We start from the raw sequence: 26,075 nt of genomic DNA on the forward strand, positions 1-26,075 counted from the left end.
TAAATTTTTAAAAATTGGGGTTAAAATGGTGAGTTTTAAGTTAGACATTTAAAACTTATCGTTATTATATTAAAATATTTTTATTGGTATAGCAACGAAAAATCTTAAAATTTTAACCTAAAACCCCATAAAGTCTACCTAGTGCAAAGAAAGAAATTTAGTTTAGTTTATGAAATTAAAATAGCGTAAATCAAAAGCGAATAATATTGGTCAAGTTACTTTATTTGTCTAATACAAAAATTGTTCTTGTATTCTAAACCTCATCGAACAAATGAGAGTCGCCTGACTCGCTGGTGTGCAAATCGGTCTATTACTTTTTCATTATCTACTTCATTGTCTCGGTGAACATAAAGGAGGCAAAGACCCGTGAGTCGGGTTTCTTCCATCCTTACCCTCAGCCAAGTCTTCACTCTTCTTAATGTAGAGAAGGACCTCTCTGCTGTAGCCACATTGACTAAAAAATAATAAAATTTAAATTTAATAGTAATAATAATAATTTAATAATAATAATGTAATAGAGCCTCAACAGAAAGGGTGCGCTAAGGGCTCCATAGGCTACAAAGAACAACTTATTGGCTTCCGAGGTCTTAGTCTCCCGAGCCCGCAGACACTACTACACTGATCACTATTCACTTCACTACTACGACTGGGAACAGAGGACGGTTCATTTCCTGCAATTTTGGCCCAGTATCGGGCTATGTCGGTTCCATCTTTGTTAGCGAGCCACAAATCTTCGAGGGTACATCGATGAGGACAGTTTCTGCATGTAAGAAGATGTTCCGTATTCTGTATTTCTCCACAGTCACAGTTCACATCATCTTGTTCTATTTTTCCCCATTTTGCCATGTTTGATTTTACTGGAGCTACCCCCGTTCTTATCCTATTCGTAGATTCCCACGATTTAAAGTCTACGGACTGGCCAGTCCATTGAACCTGGGGAAGAGGAAAATACTCAGGTGGTTCATCCTGCACTGTTCCCAGGAAGCTTTTCCTAGATTTTAATCGCTTTCGTAGTGTTCGAGCTTTTTATAGGGCACGCAGCTCGTTCGCGATCTGTTTAATTTTCTCTATGTGTTCTGCAACGCCTCTGCGTGTTGAAGGTTCTGCAAAACTCACTGCTTTACATAGATTTGAGAGTGGCGTTGGTTTCATGCACCCCGTTACTATCCTGCATGTCTCATTTAGCGCAGTATCTACTTGTTTGGTGTGGACAGATCTGCACCAAACGGGGTACGCATATTCAGAAGACGAGAAACACAGTGGCTGTGCAGTTTTTTTATACGCCAGGACGTGCACCCCATTTACTCCATGTCAGCTTTCTGAGTATGCTGTTCCTAGTTGTTACTTTCCCTCTCGTTTTTATGCAATGTTGTCTGTAGGTGAGGAATCTTACTCCAAGATATATAGGTTGGTTTATGTGTTCTAATGTATTACAATTCCACGCAATTTGTAGTTTCCGCTTGGCTTCCTTTGCGCGAAGGTGGAAAGCGCAGACTTGGGTTTTAGACTGATTGGGTCTCAGGGCTACATAGCTAGAAGAACGGGTACCATGGAACTGTTGATAGTAGAAGGAAAGGTAGAAGGCCGAGTACCATAAGGAAGATCTCCAATACGATGGGTAGACCAAATGAACAATCTGGTGGAAAAATATCTACATTAAGTCGTCCATATGGCACAGGATCACAACCAATGGAGGCAGCAAGCTTATAATATTAAGAGTGACACCACGGCTTGAGACGAGCTCAAGGAATGATGAGAACAGTATATAGTTTTAGTTTTGTGAGATGAGATTGTTATATTAAATTCTTTTGCTCTTATGTTAAATCTGTGGACCAGTCTTTGTAGACTATTTTCATCTTTTTTGGATCAAGACACCATATCGGCAACTAGTGTTAACATCTTTAAAAATAATTTATTAGACAGCATTATTTATTTATTTATTTATTGTCTCACAATTCAACTTTTGTATGATATACTTAATTGTTTATGTTTACTTAACTTTATAATTGGTATTAGTTTTATAAGGATGTTTTTTCATTTTTGATTTTTGGGCATAATAGGAGCTCGCTCCTCTGCCCTTATTTGTAATATAATAATAATAATAATAATAATCTTGCGCTATATACCTATTATTCTCTCTACTACTGGAGTTATTCCGAAAAACCTCCTAGAAAACATAAGAAAGCTAGGTCTGAATGAACATCTCTACAAGACCATGCAGAAAGCTGTACTTGTCTCAACATCCAGATGTGTACGAAAATTTTTGGGAGATACTCCAGCATACCAAGTCACCTAGGGCTCGATAACACGGAAAGAGTCCCACCAGAGCTCAATCCTTTTGATACCGTAGGTATCTGGGATGAGTGAATTTTCCCCTTAGAGGGAGTGAGAGCCGTATGGCTAAATCTGGGATCTTGCGCTATCAATATTGCGTCGTCTGCGTAAAAGGGTATTTTTATTTCATCCATTATCAAATAGAAGAGCATGGAGCTCAATGAATCCCCTTGTCTTATTCCGCTGCCTATTTCTATAGGTTCTGTGAGTTGTCTATCTATTCTTAGTTTCATTTTGTTGTTTTGGTAGATGTTTTCGATAGTTTTTATAATATTTAGGGGAACTTCTCTATTATAGAGTAGATGGATTACATCTTTGAGTCTTATTCTGTCAAATGCTTTCTTTAGGTCAATCAGACACAGAAATGCTGGTCTATTATACTCTAGTGATTTCTCAGTAATTTGCTTTATAACGAATATTGCATCTGTACACAATCTTCCACTAAGAAAGTCCTGCTGTTCATCTGCTAAAGTTATCCTCTGCTTTATTAGCACTTGTAAAATTTTAGTTGTAAGTTTTAGCGTAGTATTTAACAAGTTTATACCTCTGTAGTTTTCTGGCTGTTTTTTATCTTCTTTTTTGAATAGTAGAATTAGTTCGCTCGTTCTCCATTCTTCCGGTATTTTATTGTGTTTTATAATTTTATTAATTAATGTTGTTAATTGTTCTGTCATTGCTGCTCTACAATATCTAAGTTATTCGTTTGGTATCCCGTCTTTACATGCTGCATTTCTTTTCTTCAGGTTTTCAAGTATTTTCCAAACTCCTGTACATTTATATTAAGTTCTTCATTTGTGGTAATTTCTGGTGTTTCCGGTTCTAGCGTCATTTGTTCTTCCCCTGCATAGAGCTTTTTTAGGTAGTTAATCTATGTATCCTTTTTAATGTGTTATGGTTCTATTAGTTTCTTTACATCAGTTCTTTGACGTTTTATGAAGTGCCATATTTTCTTTTGCAGACCGAAAAAATCACCATTCTACTTTTATAGAAAATTTTATTTAAACCTAGTTAAAGACTTTTCTCTTTAAATACATAGAAAAGTAATAATAAACTTACCATTAATTTTAGAAACATAAAATCAGGAACGTGCATTCATTCTAAGTAGAAGTTTTTATACAGCCGACGCAATGAACCGAGAGCAGTATCCCGTATATCGTCTTTAATCTTAAAAAAAGAACATCTCTCGAATAATGAATCAGCAAACTTTCACAATAATAAGAATTTATACGTCGAAGGCAGAGTGAGACGCTAAGCGTATCTCTTGGAGATAACGAACTTTTCTCTTTAAATTTATAATAACTAAAAAAAGGACACTGTAATTTTGACTTTTTATTATTGCGCCTTTCGGCACATGTCATAGGGTACATATTTCACAATAATCCGCCATTCCGGAGACAGTCAGCGAACGAAAAAGTTTTTATTTGTCGTTTTTCTCCTTCTTGAAACTTTGAAGAAGTTTTAAAGGATAATGTCTGAAGATGGCTTCTTTTTAGTTTGAAATTAGTTTAAGCTACTTATAGCTCAATCGAAAAAGACCAAAGACGTTTTAACTATTGAAACGGAAAGTGGAAAAATTATAGATAAACTTCAGTCACAGAAAAAATCGTCTCAGAATTTAAGTGTTTCCATAACCTGTATTATTTGATTTAATGACTTTTTATAATTTTAAAAATAATAGTTAAATAAATGTAGTTATGTAATATACCTACGTAATTTGAGAAATCTGTGAATTTGACAGTTAAATAACGCAAGTAAGCAATTTATTTATACATTAAATTCCATCTACGACATTGATAACATTTTTTATATTGCATTGAAATGTTATATTTTTCATGCCTAGGGATAGTATAAACTTAAGTTCAAGTTGGTGGGTTTGCCACGCTTGTCCTCCAGCCGCCATCTTAAAAAACGGGGCGAAAGGGTTTTTGCGCTGTATCTCGTAAACAACTCTTTAAAAATTTTATCACGACAATATTAGTAGCAAACTAAATTTTATACAACTTTATATCTATTACTGTTAATCGAAAAATGGAAAATAAAAAAGTTATAAACAAAAATAACTAAAAATTTTGTAACAAATTTTATTTTGGGCCTTATACCTTTTTTTTTTCTGGTAATTTTGCATTAAAATGACATTAGAGCAATATCATAGGAAGTTTTTCGTAGAATAATTTTCACTACATGTTATAGACATTTAATTATCTCATGCCAATTTACTTAAGAGATCCACAGAGATTACAGTTTTTTACCAGCTTGGAATTAATAAGTTGGTTCTTTACCGCCAATTTTGCCATCTAACTGTCAGTTTTCGCCATATATCCCCGTCCTAAAGTTTTATCGGTGGAGGCTATCAGTGTAAATACTTCAGCCTGGAACACTACAATACAATAATTATGTCCCAAACTGTTGCGTTAGGTGAATTTGGATGTGTATCGTAGGACCCACGATACAGTTTCATATACAGTTTTTGACCCGTCACAGGCTAATATTTGATCTGATAATAACGAGCGATCCACAATTATTCTCATTAAAGTTATCTGAGCAAAAAATTACGTATGTCTTATTTTAATCTGAATTTGCATCAAGTTCCATAGTTCCATACTGAGTAGGCAAGCTCCATATAAAAGATCTACCTGTTGATGTAAATGCCGAATTGATGTATGTGATTGATCTACAATAACTGGTTTGGGCAGTTCGATGTTTTCTTGAGTTCACACTTTAGGTCTGTCTGCCCCTGGCTTGTAAATTACGCTTCCTGTTTCTTTATAAACACCTACATTGCGCCGAATAGTTTTGCAGACGTCAGAATGAACCGCAACATTGGGAAATTCTGTAACAAAATCTTTAGTTTATAAATTAATTTTTATTAACATTGTAAAACATAAAAAATCGGTCAAAACCTTTAACACAAAACTTTAATCAAAAATAAAAAAAAAATAACAAAATTATAAGTAAGAATAATAAATCAAATCAAAATCAAAGAAGATGCTGTCCACAACCTCCATCTCTACATAACGTAACTATTCTTCTCATTGAGTCTATAACATTATTTAGGACGGAATATTATTGAATTCTTCAATATGATTCTCTTGTCGTCGTAGCTAGAGTGGACCTAGGAACTTATCCACTCTGCTATACGCTCTGCTCTAGGATATTTCGTGAAGTCGATGTGCAAAACACCCTAGACACTTATCCCTTATTCAAGTTGGGACGTTGAATTGTTCTTTTCGAAGGATGAAATAAAACTAATTCGTAGAAAGCGAAGACAAAGCCTCAGAGTCTAAGGTAGGTGGAGCAGAGCCCCGCTAGTCGGCTCCCTAGAGTTTAGGGCTCTAGGAGAGACCGAGGTAGACTGTCCTTTAGTTTGGAAATCAATTAATATTTATACATTATATTTTACAAGATTCCAAACCAAAAGATTAATGAAAAAATTGGAAAAGGAAGGAAGGCGGGGCGATGCGCGCCAAGAGTGCTCATTGGTCACTCTTGACCGAGCACTTGGCGACATCCCCCCTTATTTCGAGACTCTGAGGCTGTGAAAAATTTTATTGAAAATTTTAAAATATTACAAGTTTAAGAAATGCGAAAAAAATATATAGAATAATGAATACAGTAATTTAAAAGTGTCCAAAATAAATTCAAAAAGTTCGTAAATCACATACAACACTTATCTTGAACCTAGAGGGGCCAGATGTTACTGCATCTCCCTCTGCGGCATGCTCCATCCACGGTCGGTGTACCATTCCTCCCAGCGGGTTCGTCTTCTTCTCTGCTATCCGGCTTCCATCCGCTTATCCTGGGGTCTCGTAGGCGAGTTTGCCTGGGGCTCCGTGGTGACGCGGACCACATATCTGGAGAGCAGGCAGGGACTGTAGCTACTCCAGGATTTTCGTAGCTTCCGGTACTTCAAAACGTCGAAGAAGGCTGGCTCGCTAAGACACCTGGTACACTGAAGGCATCAGGATTACTGCAAAGCCCGATGGCGGAGTGTTAGAATATAACTTTCTAACACTCCGTGGCTCTCCCCACTGTTCACTTGACTTTAATCCATGTTAAAGTCAATGGAGTGTTGCCTTCTGTGGGTTAGGAACTGGGTCGTAGGTTCGGATTTTAATCCATTTGTTAGGCGCCATGTCGTCGTAGCTAGAGTGGACCTAGGAACTTATCCACTCTGCTATACGCTCTGCTCTAGGATATTTCGTGAAGTCGGTGTGCAAAACACCCTAGGCACTTATCCCTTATTCATGTTGGGACGTTGAATTATTCTTTTCGAAGGATAAAATAAAACTAATTCGTAGAAAGCGAAGACAAAGCCTCAGAGTCCCGCTAGTCGGCTCCCTAGAGTTTAGGGCTCTAGGAGAGACCGAGGTAGACTGTTCTTTGGTTTGGAAATCAATTAATATGTATACATAATATTTTACAAGATTCCAAACCAAAAGACTAATGAAAAAATTGGAAAAGGAAGGAAGGCGGGGCGATGCGCGCCAAGAGTGCTCATTGGTCACACTTGACCGAGCACTTGGCGACACTCTATTTTTTGTCTAAGATCTTGTGTGGCCACAGAAAGAAATCGCAGGAAATCAAATCACAGTATTGGTGGGGAAAGGGGTGGGGGGTAGTGACATAATATATAATAGACGTATTTAAACTTATGACCCTATTGTCGAAAGAGTCCATAATAAAATTTAAATTTTGCAACGATGTATGATTTCGAGCCCCGTCTTGCTGAAAAAATCCTTCTATTAATTCATCTTAAGTTTCTATGGATATAAAAACGTTCCAAAAAAATAATGTGGATTATCTGCACTTACCATCCACTGTTCTGAGAATTTGGGTGCCCAAAAAGATGAAAGCAACATTTGTCAATAAAAACGGTTTGCCAAATACATCATCATTATTATTGAAATTGTTCAGAAACCAATTACAGAAGGCTAGCCTTTGGGGACAGTCATTTACGATAATTTTATGGAAGGCTTGTAAACGATACGGATGAAAATGTAAATCTTGCTTAAGTTTTGATCAATTCGATGTTTTCTTTAGTTTGCATTGTAGTCTTGCTTACCCCTGGATTGTAAGTTACGCTTCCGCTTCTCTATAAACATCTACAAGGCAACGAATAGTTCTGCAAAAGACGTCGTAATGAACCACAACATTGGGAAATTCTTCAACAAAATCTTCAAAAGTATCTCGGTTGGAGTAAACCCTTTTTCTCCGTTCTCCGTGAAAACTATTTTTAATAATAATTTTGTTTTCTAAAACTTAAAAAGTCAAAGTTGACGTAAACTGGCAAGTATATCTGAATTAATGATAGACATGCGCTGTATAGCTTTCTCGGTCCTTCAGAACCCACTATGATAACAATAATTTTACATCAGTGGATATCTTAGTCTATTTCAAAGATAGGTTGTTCAAGTCTTCGAGTTAGGGTTAGTCTCACTGAGCCCGTTGCCTTTCAGCATTATTATTAATGAGATAATCAAGTCTCCAGCACAAGATAAAGTTTATATACTTGGGCATAAAACTATCAGGCTATGGTGACGTTGAAGCAGAAGTAAGAGAACAAACAACCAGAGCGACAAAAATATCTGTCTGTCTAAACAATACAATATGATGTAATAAAAACATGGCCGTTGAGGCTAAATCGAGAATATACAAAGCTGATATAATTCCTATAATAACATATACTGCAGGAACTCAAATAAAAACAACAAAAACAAAATATTGCTGAAAACAACAGAGAGGTTCTTCGTGGCAAAGCTTGAAAGACTCTTCTAGACATAGCAACAAGTGAAAATACAAGAAATACGTGTAGGATAGACGACATTAATGGTTGAGTGCTAAACAGCAAAGAAGAATAGAATAACCGTATCCGCAGAATGGAAAAAAGAAGAATGATGAGAATCTCTCGAGATAAATCAAGATAAATTACCGTAATGTAAGAAAAAAGAATGGTGAGAATCGCTCGAGATAAAGTTTAAACAAAGAGGATGTTTGCAATATTTATATGAAGATTTAACAAATCGTTGGGTTTCCATATAGTGTTCGCTTCTCAAGTCTTAGAAATTATTCAGAGATATTTAATTTCAGCTAAATAGACCAGCGATAGTGTCTAATGATGCCATTCTTCGCACATGTTTCAGGATACCTGGTATCAAAGAAATAGAGGACCAAAGAGTGCTCTTGAGGGTTTCTACTCAATTTTTATTTATTGTCACGATCGATGTCATTTAGATACGTATTTCTAATTTCCATTTTGTTTTGTTTAAAAATGTTTATTATATCATGTTAATTAAAATATTTTTGATGCTATGACGTAAACAAATCTGTAGATAACTCTTAAGTATTTCTGTCTTAACTCTAGTTTAAACTTAGACATTTATTATTTCGTATTTATCTCGCAAATATTCTAATTATAAATTCGCATCTCAGAAGACAGATTAAGAAAATAAATTTAAATGATTTACTTCTTTCTTGACAAACTAATTTTAATTCTTGGCATTTCCGACTTTATGATCCAGGATATTTAATAGCCTTCGCAGAAATGTAAATTCGCTACCGACCTCATCAAATTAATTTTCTCTTAAAAACCAAAATCCGTATTGGACAGGAATTAAATTAATTACCTACTTATTTCGTCTTTTTTACTTTCAGAAAAGGTATGTACCCTATTAAAAAAGGACCTCTTCGATGCTATTAAAGTTAACTACTTCGAAAAATAAAAATGTTCATTTCGTAAGAGGTACACGTAGAGGTACCCTTCTTTAATACCATCGACCGTTACCAAAATCTGCGTAATACTTAATTTCTGAGTTAAATTTTCAAATCGGACATTAATATTCCTGTGATGTTGGTTGAGAAAAAGTGTTTTTCGTCAGTGGTGGCTCAAATGGGGCTAGAAAAACATGAAGTAGGCCTAGGAAATAAAATAAGAAGCAGAAAAATATTACGACAATGAAATCAAAAACTGAAAAATGAAAATTAACAATTAAAATGAAATGGGCACATTACGGGTACTTTTAAAATATGATAAATAAAAACAAATAAATATATAGAGTAGCTCAAAACGAAGCAAACTTAATTTAAAAGTAAACACATTAGCAATCATTGAAAAAGTTTTTTATTCCAACTGAACATAAATTACATACAAGAGAAACCTCTTGCTTACAAAATAATAAAAAGAATGAATAGAACAGTAAAAAATATAGTCAACTTGGAAGTCATTATCGAACAACAATGAATAAATTATAGAAATACAAATATAATCGGTAAGATAGTTTCGAAACAAATTCAGATTTCTGCCTTAATCTGGAGCCTTCTAAAAATTGCAAGGCATAGCCAGACGTTGATAAAGATGTTAATAGAGACATGGGGAAAACAAAATTTGCATTCCACGACATGTCTCCTCAACTAAGCAGAAATCCTTAACGAATTTGTTTCTTGTACTCATACAGAGTAGATCCGAATAAAATGAAAAAGACAAAAAAGATTTGATTTCACGTTCAAAGCGTCTATGTATCTGTTGATACGTATTTCGACTTAATAAGTCTCATCAGAACAGTTATTCATAGCCGTTTTTAACGTGAAAAATAATCTTCTCTGTCTTATTAGGAAACAACAATAAAATGGCTTCGTTATGGACGCAATAGCGACATCTGATAGAAAAATCGGTAAGATAGTTTCGAAACAAATTCAGATTTCTGCTTTAATCTGGAGCCTTCAAAAAATTGCAAGGCATAGCCAGACGTTGATAAAGATGTTAATAGAGACATGGGGAAAATAAAATTTGCATTCCACGACATATCTCCTCAACTAAGCAGAAATCCTTAACGAATTTGTTTCTTGTACTCATACAGAGTAGATCCGAATAAAATGAAAAAGACAGAAAAGATTTGATTTCACGTTCAAAGCGTCTATGTATCTGTTGATACGTATTTCGACTTAATAAGTTTCATCAGAACAGTTATTCATAGCCGTTTTTAACGTGAAAAATAATCTTCTCTGTCTTATTAGGAAGCAACAATAAAATGGCTTCGTTATGGACGCAATAGCGACATCTGATAGAAAAATCGGTAAGACAGTTTCGAAACAAATTCAGATTTCTACTTTAATCTGGAGCCTTCTAAAAATTGCAAGGCATAGCCAGACGTTGATAAAGATGTTAATAGAGACATGGGGAATCTAAAATTTGCATTCCACGACATATCTCCTCAACTAAGCAGAAATCCTTAACGAATTTGTTTCTGGTACTCATACAGAGTAGATCCGAATAAAATGAAAAAGACAGCAAAGATTTGATTTCACGTTCAAAGCGTCTATGTATCTGTTGATACGTATTTCGACTTAATAAGTCTCATCAGAACAGTTAGTCATAGCCGTTCTTAACGTGAAAAATAATCTTCTCTGTCTTATTACGAAGCTTTTCTGTCTTTTTCAACAAATATAATCATTCAAATGCAGTTAAAGGAAACAAATATAATACCATCAAACGAAGGAACAATACACGTATATATATATATATATATATATATATATATATATATATATATATATATATATATATATATATATATAGTTTTAATCCAATAAACAACTAACAAAAAAGAAAAGTAAGCTACAGCTATATAAGAGGAAAGGAATGACTTAAAAGGAACTTTAAAAAAGTAGTGAAATATAACGTGAAAAGTAAAAGAAAGTAAAATATATGGCATATCTAGGAAAGAAAAAACAATGCTATGTAGGATGAAAGGCAAACAGATGGATGTCTCCTTTACTACTTGTTTAAAACGTTTTATACATTTGGCATTCCTTAGGTAGCTGTAGCTTCCTGTGTAGTTTTTGTTGGTTGTTGCCCTGTAAAACATCAGAGTCTTCTAACACTATTGTAGCCTTGCTCCTGTAGTAATGCTTTTCCCAAGTTATTGCTCTTCTACAATACATGAACAATATATTATCGGAATACACCAGCGAACCTTACTAACCCGCACTGAGGCAGCGTGGAAAGGTAAGAGTCACAACACATGAAAGACCCTTTTAAATCATGGTCCTCATTCTCCGTAGGACCAACGGTCTCTGAACTGGGTAGCTTCCGAGATCAAGCCAGGAGGGGCAGAGGGTGCTACGAATTTGCTACGTAAATAAACCGCTACCCAAATAAAACAACAACGCTTAATAAAGCGACATATAACTGCCGCTCGCTATCAAATCAAATCAGACTTGTAAAACTGGAAAAACAAACTAAAAATATAAAATGGGACGTCATGGAAATTAGCAAAGTAAGACGAAAAGATGAAGAGCTATTGGAATTAGCGTCAGGAAACACATTCTAGTACCGAGAAACATCAACGTCCAGAACAGGCGGTATTGGATTCTGAGTCAACAAGAAATTAAAAATAAAAGTAGTAAATATAACAACTATCTCGGATAGAGTAGCTAGCTTAACCTTACATCTATCAAAGAAATAGAGGAACTCTACAGTAAAGTCTTTATATATATATATATATCTATATATATATATATATATTTATGGCTTCGGCAGTTTGCCATACAGCCAGTTACATGATCTTTTAATCTCAGTAGGCGCAGTAAAAAGTTTTTAAAAATAGACAAATTTAAAGTTGGGAAACAACAGAAGTCATTTCAATTATTTAATTGGTGACTTTAATGCCAAAGTGGAAAAGTCGTGGGAAAGTATGGAGTCGGTGGGAGAAGTGAAAGAGGAGAAAGACTGGTTCAGTTTGTATACCATCAAAATATGCTTATTGCAAATACATTCTTAAAGAACAAATCAAACAGAAGATAGACTTCGATAACACCAAATAGAACCACTAAGAACGAAATTGACTTCGTTCTAACCAACAACATTGCTCCAATAAAATATGACAGAGTAATAAATAAATTTCAAACAGGCAGTAACTATAGACTCATCAGATCAAAAAATATTCTAAATCTGAAACTAGAAAGAATAAAGTTAATCACAAAACCAATTGTAACAGGTATAAATATTAACAATCTAAAAGAAAACTCAGATCACTTCCAAAGGACAATTGATCAAAGATTAAATGTCCAAATCGACAGCTCTCAATTAACGGAAACCATATTTGATAGTGCCAAAGAAATCGGAGGAGAAAACTATATATATATATATATATATATATATATATATATATATATATATATATATATATATACTTATGTATCCTTGTACTCCTCTTTTTTCTCAAGCAGTATTAAAAGAAGAGGTAATGTTTTTGAACTCAATTAAGAACCCCGAGATGAGAAAAACATATTTATTAATCTGGCGTCTACATTAAAAGTCATTAACACGTTCGCTGGAGACTTTTTTGATGCTGTGGTCGATGACAGAGTAATTAGTCTGATTTGTAACCAAACAAATATATATGCAACTCAGTCTGTACTGGCTGCAGACGCAACACCAAGCTCTCGCTTATCTGACTGGATTCCAACGACAAATAATAAAATTAGAAAATTCCTAGGACTGGTTGCCTGAATGGGTTTAGTAAAAATGCCGAAAATCGCAGACTATTGGAGTAACGATAACCTGTTCCATAATAATTTTGCAAAGAATGTAATGCCTAGAAATCGATTCGAGATGCTGTTTAGGATGTTTCATTTTAATGATAATTTATTGGCAGATACAAGTGATAAACTGTATAAGTTAAAGCCACTTGTCGACATTCTGACTGCAAATTTTAAGTCTTTATACATTTTGGAAGAATATGTCTGCATCGATGAAACCCTATTACCCTTTAGGAGACGCTTGGGGTTTAAACAGTACATTAAGTCAAAAAGACACAAATATGGTGTAAAATTTTTTAAAGTATGTTCTGGATCTGGATATACTTACAATTTTAATGTATATGCAGGGAAAGAAAATAGTTCTAACGTCACTCCAGAAAGCGTTGTCCGAAACACTTCAGAAAGCGAAAAAATGTTGTCCGTAGATACAGACCTGATAGGAACTGTTCGAAAAAAATCGAAAATATTTACCCCAAGAAGTAGTAGCTGCAAAATTTAATAAAGGGCAGATTGCTTATATGGAAAATGATGATGGAGTGACCATTACGAACTGGAAAGACAAAAGAAATATTTACATGCTTTCTACTAAACATGGCAGTATCTTGTAATCGACAAACTAAACTGAAACTCAAGGTGGTAATAGATTACAATAAAGGCAAAGCCGCAGTAGACTTATCTGACCAAATGGGAGCGTATTCTAACCCTCTTAGGAAAAGCGTAAAATGGTTTAAAAAAGTGGGGTTTGAATTATTATTAACTACATCAGTTATAAATTATTTTTTAATATATAAGCTTGTAACAAATAACAACATGTCAGTGACAGATTTTAAAAAACAAATAGTGAAACATCTAGTTACTTATAATGAAACCACCACAGTACCACGAAGAGTGTCAAATAATCACCATCAGCTTGAACAGAAGGCAGACGTAAGTAAACATCAACGAAGGAAGATGTTCAAGAATTGCTACAAAAAAAAAAAGTAAGCAACACGGCCGTCAGTACGCTATGAACAAAACTAAAAAGGTAGACACCTTTTGCAGAAGCTGTGGCAAGGAACCTTTTCTGTGAATAGGTTGTTTTAATGAATTACATAAAACTTACATAACTTTTTTTATTGGTTGTTTTACATTATTTGATTTTTCTGTTATTGAAAAATATGTTTGTATCAATAAATATTATCCCAAACCCCAACGGCTCGGTACATATCGGAATAAATGTTGGTTCCATAGGGCCAACATGGTCTGTTCATGTAAAACGTGGCCCATTGAAGCAACATCAGCGATGGTCCCATCGGACCAACATGGCAGGGAACGCGTTAAATAAATTTTTTGTTTTAATTTGCTAATTAGATTATAATTAATTTGATTATATGTATATATATATATATATATATATATATATATATATATATATATATATATCTCTTTTCTTCTTTTAGCAGCTCTTGGCTGTTCACTCCTGGGCGTAAGAGCCCTTGGCCTCCATTTTTTATCTTTTGCTACCTGGTGCCATGGTCACACGAACTTTACTTTTTTATGTGTTTCTTTCATTAGCCTTAATCTGCTATTTGTTTAATAAACTTTTCATTTCAAAACAGGATGTATTCTAAGGACACATAAATCATCTCTTTATTTTTTGTAACGGAATGATACTGAATTTAGTAAAGGGGTAGTAAATTTTATGTTTTATTAATAATAATTATTGTTAGCATTATGCAGTAGAAAACCTAAAACAAACAAGAGAAAAAGCAAAGGGACCGATACTGTCCATCTTAGACCCTTTGCGTTGGGTGAAAATCAAACGACGATACGCAGCCACTTCGAAATTAGAAAGTTTTCCTGTGTAATATAGAAAAAAAGGGTCATGAAAATTCATGAGGCATTTCCTCGATCGAGGATGAGGAGAGGCGGTGGCCCTTATAAAAATGTGGTGGATTTTAATATTCCTTAGTGGACGCGTTATAAGGGGAGGAAAGGAAAGGAGATTTTTTTTGCCTTCCAACTTTTTTCTTGATGAAAGTGTAATTTATCGGATAACTTGATGTTGGGTTACGGTTTAATATATAAAAGAAGTGTAATTTCCTAAAACATTAGAGATAATATATATTTAATACAATAACTTAAACATATCTAATAACTGTTAAGAGATATAAGACCCTTTAAAAAGTATTAAAAACACTTTTCCCCTTAAAAAGTCTTTTAAGTAAAGGATAAAATAATAATGACTCATCAAAAAAATCTAATTGGGATGGGATGTAACATATCTTATTTATAAAGCTTGCTAGTAGCTTGGTCACTACTAATTTTTGCTTAATGAACTGTCATTTAGTTGATTTGTCGATGAAAAGTTTGGTTATAGACCTATATTTTTAACAAATTTTTATTGGGATTCAAATATTCCTAAAAAAAATTAAAAACTTAAAAAATTGTTTAAACAAATTAAATTTAACTATGTAATTATTTAAATATTAGATAAAGTTAATAATATTTATAAAAAAACGAAAATTTTTGCCCATTTTGCAATTTTCTAAGCAACAAATAAAGATAGGAACATTTAAAAAATACCATTTTAAATGTTTTTATATAACTTATAAATTTCTTACTCTTAAATTTATTTCAAATGCTTCACTTTTTAGTGGTAGATGAAAAAAATGAAAAATTACGGTTTTTTGACCGTAATTCGTTAATAACTAATTAAGTCCAAAAAATCGACTGCAGGAAACATATAGGTTCTTGTTACAGAGGTCCATACTACTGAAAACAACTGTCGGTTGCCTGGCAAAGTGTCACGAAAAAGAGATTATTTCCTTGGGCTAACCAAGTAACCCGTTGATCCGAAGTTGTATAGGTTACACAAGACATACAAAGTTGAAATTCCTATTCGTTCTGTTGTCAGTTTCATCAATACTCCAGTGTCTCAGCAACTTATTTACTTCCGCGTCCAAACAAAAGGTGGGCAAAGTAGTCTTCCTTTTTCGAGCAGTAGAAAATATATGTTCCCTTTAGGTTAAATCTCATAACATCGACCTTGTGTCATCATTTTAATAAATATAACCAGGGTTGTCATCTAATTTAAAAGTTTTTAAACCTATTTCAGTAGTTAGTTTCAACAAATTTTTAAATTGTTTCACTGATGCTGGTCTGACTGGACCGAAAACGTCTTGGAATAATTGTAATCCTTTTGGATAAATTTTAATTATTTTTAATAAAATGATATATCATACAAGTTTTTACTTCTTTGTAAGTTTTTTTAAACTATGGGATACAGCCAACTACTGGGATTTTCCTCATTTACTTTATACACTGTGTGTCAGCCAAATGGAATAAATTAGCTAATAAATAAATGAGGGAGTATTTGAAAAAAGTGTCAAACACGTCGATTAGTATTTATAGTTGCGCATTTTTTTCCATAAAAACTTTTTATACGGGGTGTATCAGATAACGGTCGCCAATACCAACTTCCTTATTTTAAATAGAACACCCTATATATTAATTAATTTTTAGATTCCACAGATCATTTTAGATATTTTTTGAATACAATATACTATACCTAGTCGATTGGATAGCCAAGCGGGCTGGGCGGCTGGCTTCTCCTTCGCTTCAATGCGAGAGATGTCAGTTCAAATCCCCGGCTCGGTGAACAGAAAACAAAAAGGCTAACGCAGTAGTTTAAAACTCTAAAATGAATCTGCGGCTTAGTCTAGAATATGCTGGTATCTGATCGGCCTATGGTGGAGCAGTACGGCAAGAGATAAGGGCTTGCGGCTAGGTGATACTCCTCCATAGATCGCTACCGGAAGGGCGTGGAACGCCTAAATACCGGGTATATATATATATATATATATATATATATATATATATATATATATATATATATATATATATATATATATATATATATATACTATACCTATCTTTGACTGTTTCAGAAATATTAAGTAAAATGAAAAAATTCGCATTTAGAAAAGAAAATGATCTATTTGCCGAAAGTCGCTACAACATATTCAAAAATTTCTAAATAATACAAATCTACAAAGCATACGACAAATATAACCCTAACCGTGAATAGAAATTTCTTCTAACGTTACTCAACATCTCAGATGTGATCGATCTAATCGCAAGCGTTATTTGTCTTCGTAAGTCAGCTAAGTCAGTGGGTTTACTTTTGTATACCATACTTTTCACATATCCCCATAAGAAAAAGTCTAATGGCGTCAAATCGGGGGATCGTGGTGGCCATTCCATCGATCCTCGCCTTCCTGTCCACCGATTTGGAAATATTTGGTTGAGGTACTGCCGGACAAAGATTTGGTAGTGGGGTGATGCTCAATCACCCCACTACCAAAGATTTTAAAGCCTACAGTCAAAGAATGTGCTATTTACGCTTAAAAGGTAAATTCTTTAATTAACAGTTTAATTAATGCACATGCCCCGACCGACGACAAACTAGAAGACATTAAAGAACAGTTTTTCGAAGACCTAGAACAAGCCTACAGAAGATGCCCCAAAAATGACATTAAAATAGTGCTAGGTGACATGAATGCAAGAATAGGACGAGAGCATGTTTTTATGCCGATTATAGGAAGGCATAGCCTACACAACATCAGTAGCGATAATGGATTACGACTGATAAACTTAGCAGCAGCACTGAACATGACCGTCGCTAGCACCTATTTTGAACACAAGAATATACACAAGGTAACCTGGACCTCCCCTGATTTAAGAACAACTAGTCAGATTGATCACATCTTAATAGATTCAAGACACGGAACGGACATAATAAACTGCAGAAGTTATAGAGGCGCAAACATAGACTCAGACCATTGTTTAGTGATCTCAACACTAAGGGTTAGAATTTCAAACTCCAACAAAGAAAAAGAAATAAATAGAAAGAAATGGAATGTACAGAAGCTGAGAGATGCAACTGTTGCAAAACAGTACTGAGAAAATGTTACCAATAGGTTAAGGAATCAAAGTCTAGGCGAAGAAGACCAGAGAGATATAGACTCATTCTGGAACAGGATAAGGGAAGATATTGAGTCAGCAGCACAAGATGAAATAGGAACAGAAACTTGTACCCGAAAAAATCACTGGTTTGACGATGAATGCAAAGACGCAACACAGAAAAAAAATGAAGCCTATGCAAAAATGCTTACCCGCCGAACTAGAACAAGTATAGAGAATTATCAGACAAAGAGAAGAGAAGAAAAGAAAATACACAGAATGAAGAAACAAAACCACTTAAAAAAGGAACTTCAATATATAGAAAACCTCAACAGAGAGAAAGAATTCAGAACATTCTATAAGAAAGATAACATCAACAGAAAAGAATTTAAGGCAAACACAAATCAATGTAGAAGTTTAAATGGCGATCTCTTAACAACAAGAACAGACGTACTAAACCGATGGACGGAATATTTTAACCAGATACTTAATATAGAGAAAGAAGAAAACCCGGAAGACGAAAGCTGCGAGGTAAGCGGAGCAGACGAGAGGGAGGAGGATCCACCAACGATCCTGGAAGTTAAAGACGCTGTAAACAAACTAGCCAGAAACAAATCACCCGGAATAGATAATCTCCCAGCGGAATTATATAAAGAAGGTGGCCACGATATCATAATAGCCCTATAGCAGCTTATAAAAGAAATATGGATACAGAAGTCCCTTCCCAATGATTGGAATATTGGAATACTTTGCACCATACACAAAAAGGGTGATATCTTTGAATGCTCTAACTATCGAGGAATTACGCTCCTAAATGCAGCGTATAAAATATTCTCCAATATACTATGCCATCGTATGGCACCATATGCAGAGCGAATAATAGGACAATACCAGGCTGGTTTCAGAGGTGGTAAATCAACAATTCATCAGATTTCAACCCTAAGACAAATTCTAGAGAAAACACTGGAATACGGTGTAGACACGCACCACATATTTATAGACTACAAGGCAGCCTACGACTCTGTAAATAGAAGAGAATTGTTTAAAGCAATGATAGACCTAGAAGTACCAAATCAGTTGGTAAGTTTAACCAAACTAACCCTTGAAAAAGTTGAATGCAAAGTACGAATCCAGGGGGAACTCTCTGAACCTTTTAAAACAATTAACAGGCTACGTCAGGGAGACCCACTCTCCTGTATACTATTCAATCTAGCTCTGGAAAAAGTAATACGTACGTCACAAATCACAACTACCGGTTCAATATATAACAAATCTGTGCAAATCTTAGCATATGCTGATGATATCAATATTGTTGGGAGAACGGAAAACGCAGCACGAGAGGCGTACGTAGCATTAAAGGAAGCGGCTACAAAAATGGGTTTAATAATAAACACCAACAAAACAAAATACATGAAAATACGTACGCAACCACAAACACTACGGCCACTTGTTATAGAAAATGACGTCATCGAAGCAGTTAACGAATTTGTATACCTGGGAACGCTCGTCAATACTGAAAATGACACTACCGCAGAGATAAACCGCAGAATTTGCACTGCTAACAGATGCTATTTTGGCCTTAATCTCCTTTTTAAATCTACAGTTATATCAAGAAATACAAAAGTAAAACTCTACAAAACAATAATACGCCCAGTCCTAACATATGGTTCAGAAACCTGGACTTTAACAAAAAGCAATGAAAACATGTTAGGATGTTTCGAAAGAAAAATACTAAGGCGCATCTATGGAGCGATAAATGAAAATGGTGTCTGGAGAAGACGATACAACTTCGAACTCTATAGGATATACCAGGAACCAGATATCGTAAAACACATAAAGATAGGACGTCTGAGGTGGGTAGGCCATGTAATGCGGATGGAGCAAACCGACCCAGCTAGAAAAACGCTCCTTGATAGACCTATTGGTCAAAGAAGAAGAGGAAGACCCAGAACAAGATTCCTAGATAACATCGATGAAGACATGAGAAATATGGAAATACGTGCTTGGCGGAGGAAGGCGATGGATAGGGACGACTGGAGAAAAATTCTTGGGGAGGCTAGGACCCACACAGGGTTGTAAAGCCAAAATGATGATGATGATGGTGATGCTCAATCATGTTGAAACCATATTATATTCACTGGAACTTGTGGGTTTCCTGGATCAGGATACAAGTTGGCCAACGTTGGCACTACATTATTTTGGAGCAGTGCTAAATAATTGTCGCCATTCAAATTGCCATATATGAAAAAGGGACTTATGATGTGATCTTCAATAATTCCTGCCAACACGTTAACCTTCTCAAGGTATTAAGTATTGCCTTCTCTCATCCAGTGAGAATTTTGCCGATTAGCATGACCGTAAAGACTAAAGGTGCACTCATCAGAAAACGAAACATGCTCTAATTGGATCACATTGCTGTCTAACAGTGCCATCATTTGTTTACAAAAATACGTTCTCCTATCAAAATCATCTTCCATGAGTTCCTGTGTATATAATTTTATAGGGATGCATTTTGTTTTCTTGTAATATTCGAATAACTGATGAATAGCTAATATCGAGTACTGGGGCTGCTTTTTGAACAGATGCATGTGGGTGTTCCTCAAACTTAAGCATACCAACCAAATTGGTATCCTCACTTATTGGCAGTTCCTTTTTTTACCTTCCCAACATGGCCCAGCTCGTGGATTTTTCTTATTAAGTAAAATTGCTTCTCTATTTTACTAATTGTCCCTTGAGATATGTGCGACAAATCAGAAAATGCTTCGTAAAATAAACGAGCTACTTCCATTTACGTCCGTGTCTTATCTCCATAGATAATCATCTGTATAATTGTAATTTTGTGCATTTCTGTTAAACGAATCAGGTTTCAGCACTGACAACTACTTCTGTCATGAAACAATAAAACATTGGCGTTTTAAACCAATTTTTTGTTTTTTTAACATATCAGTAAAAAGGAATGTCTACATAGTTTTCGCTTACTTTATCATTACCAAGACCTAAATGGGTAAAAAGTATTAAGACAGTGGTAGCGACTTTCGACAAATAAATAATTTTTTTTTTCTAAATGTTAATTTTTGCATTTTATTTAATATTTCCAAAACAGTCGAAGATAGGTATAGAACATTGTATTCAAAAAATGTCTAAAATAATCTGAGGAAGCTAAAAATTAATTAATATACAGGGTGTTCTATTTAAAATAAGCAAGTTGGTATTGGTCACTGTTATCTGTTACAGTCCGTATAAAAAGTTTTTATGGAAAAAAATACGCAACTATAAACAATAATCGACGTGTTTGATCGTTTTTTCGAATACTCCCTTATTTATTTATTAGCTAATTTATTCCATTTGGCTGACACAACATTTAGTATTTATTAGGTTACCATCATACACGTGGTATTCTTCTTACAATAATTTGTTCAACTAATCGTGTGGACTCTGTTATATAACTCAAAGCATTAAGTTGTTAGTTTGTTGATCGCACCTATTATATTTTTTCTCAAAATTTTATCCTGTCTTTCTACTATATAAAAAATATTATATCGCACTGACTTGTTTGATATATCATACAATATTAAGTACAGCAATTTGTAAAATCGTTTTCGGTTATGGTAAATATGTACTACACATATTTTTTATTACGGCATATTTTATTCAAAACTTCCGTTGCCTGGAATTTGCTGAAAGTCTGAGAATATCAAAGGAAAGAACGAAATATATAAATATTAAAGTACTTCGTAAGGGATTTCTTCAAATAACTTTCATATTTACATCCAACGTTATTTTACAATTTCATAAACCCGACAAGAAAAAACCAACAGAATCTCCCTCGAGTAGTCAAGTCCACTATAAACAAACAAGTTTTTCATTAACACCCTGACCAATCCCCGAAGACCTTCCTACGCACTTTTCCTTAGTCCCCTTTCAATGTCTTCCACGTTTCCCTAGGGAAGAGGCCAACCTATATATGCATCATCTTTGAAAATGGAAAAAAGAACAGCGACTCCCTTTGATACGGCCATATGCGAAAGTCCGTAGGCATATTTGGTTTGTTAGGACCTTGATTTTTTATTAGATTTTTTTAGTAGGGAAATCAGCGGGGACTAACTCCGGATATCGATTTGTATATGTTTTGATTGAGACGTATATTTATAAAGAGGTTGTGCTAGTGTTTTTATTCTCTTAGGGGATACAAATGAAATCACTTTGATTCCATATTGGTAAAAAGCAATACTTTTACGTAAGGTTGCGTTCTTCTTCTTCTTCATGTGCCTTGTCCGTTCCGAACGTTGGCAATCAACATGGCTATTCTGACTTTGTTTACGGCAGATCTGAATAGTTCAGCAGATGACAATCCGAACCATTGCCGCAAGTTTTGGAGCCACGAGTGTCTTCTCCTCCCTGGACCCCTTCTGCTGTCTATTTTCCCTTGAATGATCAGTTGTAGTACTCTATATTTATTATGTCTCATAACGTGACCCAAGTATTCCAACTTTCTTTTCTTTATACTTATTCCTACCTCTCTCTCTTTACCTATCCGGCGTAGTACCTCTTCGTTGGTCACGTGCTCAGTCCAGGATATACGTAATATACGTCGGTAAGCCCACATTTCGAAGGCCTCTACTTTTTTCATCATTGTTGCGGTCATTGTCCACGCCTCCATTCCATATAACAAAACCGGGAATACATAACATTTCAGAAGTCGAATTTTGAGAGGTAGGGTGAGGCTTTTAGAGGTGAAAATTTGCTTCATGCTAGTGAACGATGCTCTTGCCTTTTCTACTCTTATACGTATTTCCTTTGCTTGATCCCAATTTGAGTTAACTGTTGTTCCCAAGTAGATGTACGAATCCACGTGTTCAATTCTTTCATTGTCTAATATCAGTTGCTGTGGTGGTTGTTGGGTTTTGCTTACTAACATCCATTTGGTTTTTGTGATATTTAGTCTGAGTCCGTATTGTGCACTTGTTTTTTGTATCTTACTCATTAGGCAACTCAGTTCCTCCATGCTACTTGCTAGAATCACAGTGTCATCAGCATACCTTATGTTATTAATTATTTCTCCATTTATCTTTATGCCTTCTGTGCTTTCCTCCAGCGCTGTCTTAAATACTTCTTCTGAGTATATATTAAAGATAATGGGAGACAAGATACAGCCCTGTCGTACACCTTTCTTGATCTCAATTTTATTGGTCAATGTAGATCCTACTTTCACTTTAGCTGTTTGGCCCCAATAGAGACTCGCTATTGTTCGAATGTCTCTGTAGTCGACTCCGATCTTATGGAGAACTTCAATTATCTTTTCGTGCTTTACGTTATCGAATGCTTTTGCGTAGTCTATAAAGCATATGTACACGTCTTTGTTCATATCTCTGCAGCGCTGGATGAGTACCTGTAGACTAAAAAGTGCTTCTCTTGTCCCAAGAGAATTCCGAAACCCAAACTGCGAATCTCCAATGTTATCCTCGCATTTTTTGCTTATTCTGTTGTAAATAACCTTGGTGTATGCCTTCGAAATGTGGTTAATTAGACTTATCATTCGATGTTGATCACAAGACTTTGCTTTTGGTTTTTTCGGTATGGCAACAAAAGTTGACTCTAGCCAGTCTTCAGGAAATGGTTGCGTTGCGAAATGAAAATATTCATTACACGGATCTATAAGGTCCAATACATGGTAAGTAATACGCATAAATTTAATATTTATTTTCTTCTAACTTCTAAGTTAATTAATTCTGGTGCCCAGTTTTCTAATCAATTTTTATTGAGTCAGCATAAAAGACTAAGTTCCATTGGAATGTTCACTGTCGATTCATTGTCCATTGATTATGCATCCACCTCCTTTACTAATGAATATTTTCTTTTGTAAGTGACGAGTATTTTAATAGCACTATACATTAAAGGAATTATGAAGGATTTACAATTAAGGAGCATAGACTTTAACGACCATGCTTAAGTGTTGCAGTGTCTATTATACTTACCTTATAAAACCAAAATATTAGATTTTCATTAACCTAAAAAATATTTTAACAGCCTAGTTAAAACCAAAACCTATTGGGTAAGTAAGATGGTTTGAACCTCTTGAGAGTTGTACTTTCTTCTGGTAAGTTTATTAGATCACTTGCTAGTTTGTTTGAATGTGATTTCATTTGTTCCCGATACGATATACTAAAATTTTTAATCACTTCTTTAACACTCGGAACGTTAAGATCCCTATGAATTAGGCTGTTGGGTACATACCATGGTCAGTTCACTTGTATGCGTATTATCCTGTTTTGGTACCTTTGGATTATGTCTATTTTCGACTTGCTGGCGGTACCCCACAGTTGGATACCATAAGTCCAAATCGGTGTTATAATTAGTTAGTTTTGTATATGGGGTGTTTATTGTCAATGGTGTGTTGTGATTTTCTTCTTATGGGCCAATAATACTGTTTCAGTTTCAGACCTATTATTATTGTAATAGTTTTCTTTTAGCAACGATGCCCTTTTGCCATGTTAATCTCCGGTCCAGATGTATCCCTAGGTATTTAGTGTGGTCGAAGTGTTGAAGCTGAAGTCCATCAAGTGTGACTGGTAAACAGTTATGTCGTTTCATAGTAAACGTTACATGAACAGATTTTATGATATTTGCTTTCATACGCCGAATGTGTAACCAGCGATTTGTAAGCCTTTGGAGGCAGCATCAGCCCTGGTATGTGGTGCCATAATATCAGTGTCGTTAGCACAGGTTGAAACTTGCCTTGATTTGGTTGCAGATAGATCGGCAGTAGATAGCAAGTACAGGGTTGGCCCCAGTATGCTTCCTATTGGTACTCCTGCTAAGATAGAAAAAATTTCGGATAGTGTTACGTTTATTTTCACTTGGAAGTTTCGCATATTTAGATAACATTTGGTCATTTTAACTATGATCAAATTAATAAGGTATTTTATAAATACAATTCTTTGTCCTTTTTTAAACATTGTTAGGTTTAGTTTTAGATATAGATCTAAAAAATAACTGGGAAATGAAATAATAAAAATAGGAAAGAGCCACACTGTTCAAGAGTGGGTGGACCAAGAGATATTTTGAGAGAGTGAGATTCATTTTGTCATAAGACAATAATCGATTGTAGGAGCTACAAAGAAGCAGATACCAACAGTGACCATACACTAATAACAGCAAAACTAAAACAAGAACTACCAGTAATTCCAAAACCTGTTAGATAGCTTAAATAACCAATTAGAGCGCCTTCAAGAGAAGCAGGTAGTAAACAAACTAGAGGAAGAAATAAATAAAAAGTAGAGAATCCAGTCAAACAGGATGTAGAAGAGTGGCAGATTACACAGACAGCCATGTCGGAAGCAGCGGCAGCGTTTGGCAAGAAAAAACGGCAAAACTACAAAGAAATAGAGGAAATACATAAAATACGATCGAATACTATGTGGCGTGAAGAAAAGAAGTGAAAATAACTTGCAGAAAAAAGAAGAGATAACAGCTAGAAAAGCATTTAAAAACACAGAAGAAGCCTGCATAAAGAAAGTGGTAAAAAATGTCTACCAAGAAGTATTTTGAGAACGATTTCCGAAGTGGAGATTGAAACGCCAATAAATTTATCTTAACCTTTAATTGTGGCTTATTCCCATTAAAATAATAACTAAAAAATTAAGAAATCCAGAGAAACTAAAAAGAATAATCCACAGTATTGCAGAAACAAAGAAGATTGGCTTCTAAGAGACACAGCAGAAAAATTAAACCAATGGGCGGAATAAATCGAAGATCTATTAAATAAACCAACAAAAGGAACTTAAGGGAAATGAGAATTAAGAAGAAGATAAAAAGTGAAGTGCGAGGAACCAGCTTTGAATGAAGTCGAAGAAATAATAAAAAAACTAAAAAATAACAAAAGTGCAGGAGAAAGTGGTATCTCAGCGGATATTTTTAAGGAAGGTGTCGAAAGATTAAAGGAAAGAATGTTTTACTTGAAATTAATAATTTGACAAAAGGAAGAAATACCGAAACAATGGATCTTATTTGTTCTATCTTCTATTAGAAGATTATTAAAATTTGATAACAATGTTATTGGAGAATACCAGAGAGATTTTAGACCAGGAACAACAACTACTGATCAAAAAAGTATGTTAAAGTTAATACAAAATAGTAGCTACGAACAAAACTTAGGATTACATACGTTATTTATTGATTTCAAACAAGTAAATGGCTCCACCGAACGGTGCAATATGAAGCTATGAGAACATTAGAAATACTAGAAAATATTCTAATGCTAG

The 26,075-nt window shown here is 34.7% G+C and overlaps 1 long non-coding RNA gene across 2 annotated transcripts in view; it reads right to left on the reverse strand.

Annotated features, from left to right (window-relative positions):
* Positions 1-217: 217 nt before the first annotated feature.
* LOC140441800 (uncharacterized) overlaps positions 218-26,075 on the reverse strand; it is a 120,572-nt gene continuing 94,714 nt past the window's right edge. Inside the window, exons 4-5 of one of the 2 annotated variants that reach the window (XR_011951035.1) lie at positions 4,434-5,164; positions 218-454 (exon numbers count right to left, since the gene is read on the reverse strand). This is a non-coding gene — a long non-coding RNA (uncharacterized lncRNA). Of the gene's footprint in view, positions 455-4,291; positions 5,165-26,075 lie in introns of those variants that run through there. The other variant, XR_011951034.1, reaches the window with a different exon arrangement.

The sequence above is a fragment of the Diabrotica undecimpunctata genome, chromosome 5, assembly GCF_040954645.1.
Source record: "Diabrotica undecimpunctata isolate CICGRU chromosome 5, icDiaUnde3, whole genome shotgun sequence".
NCBI classification, from domain to species: domain Eukaryota; kingdom Metazoa; phylum Arthropoda; class Insecta; order Coleoptera; family Chrysomelidae; genus Diabrotica; species Diabrotica undecimpunctata.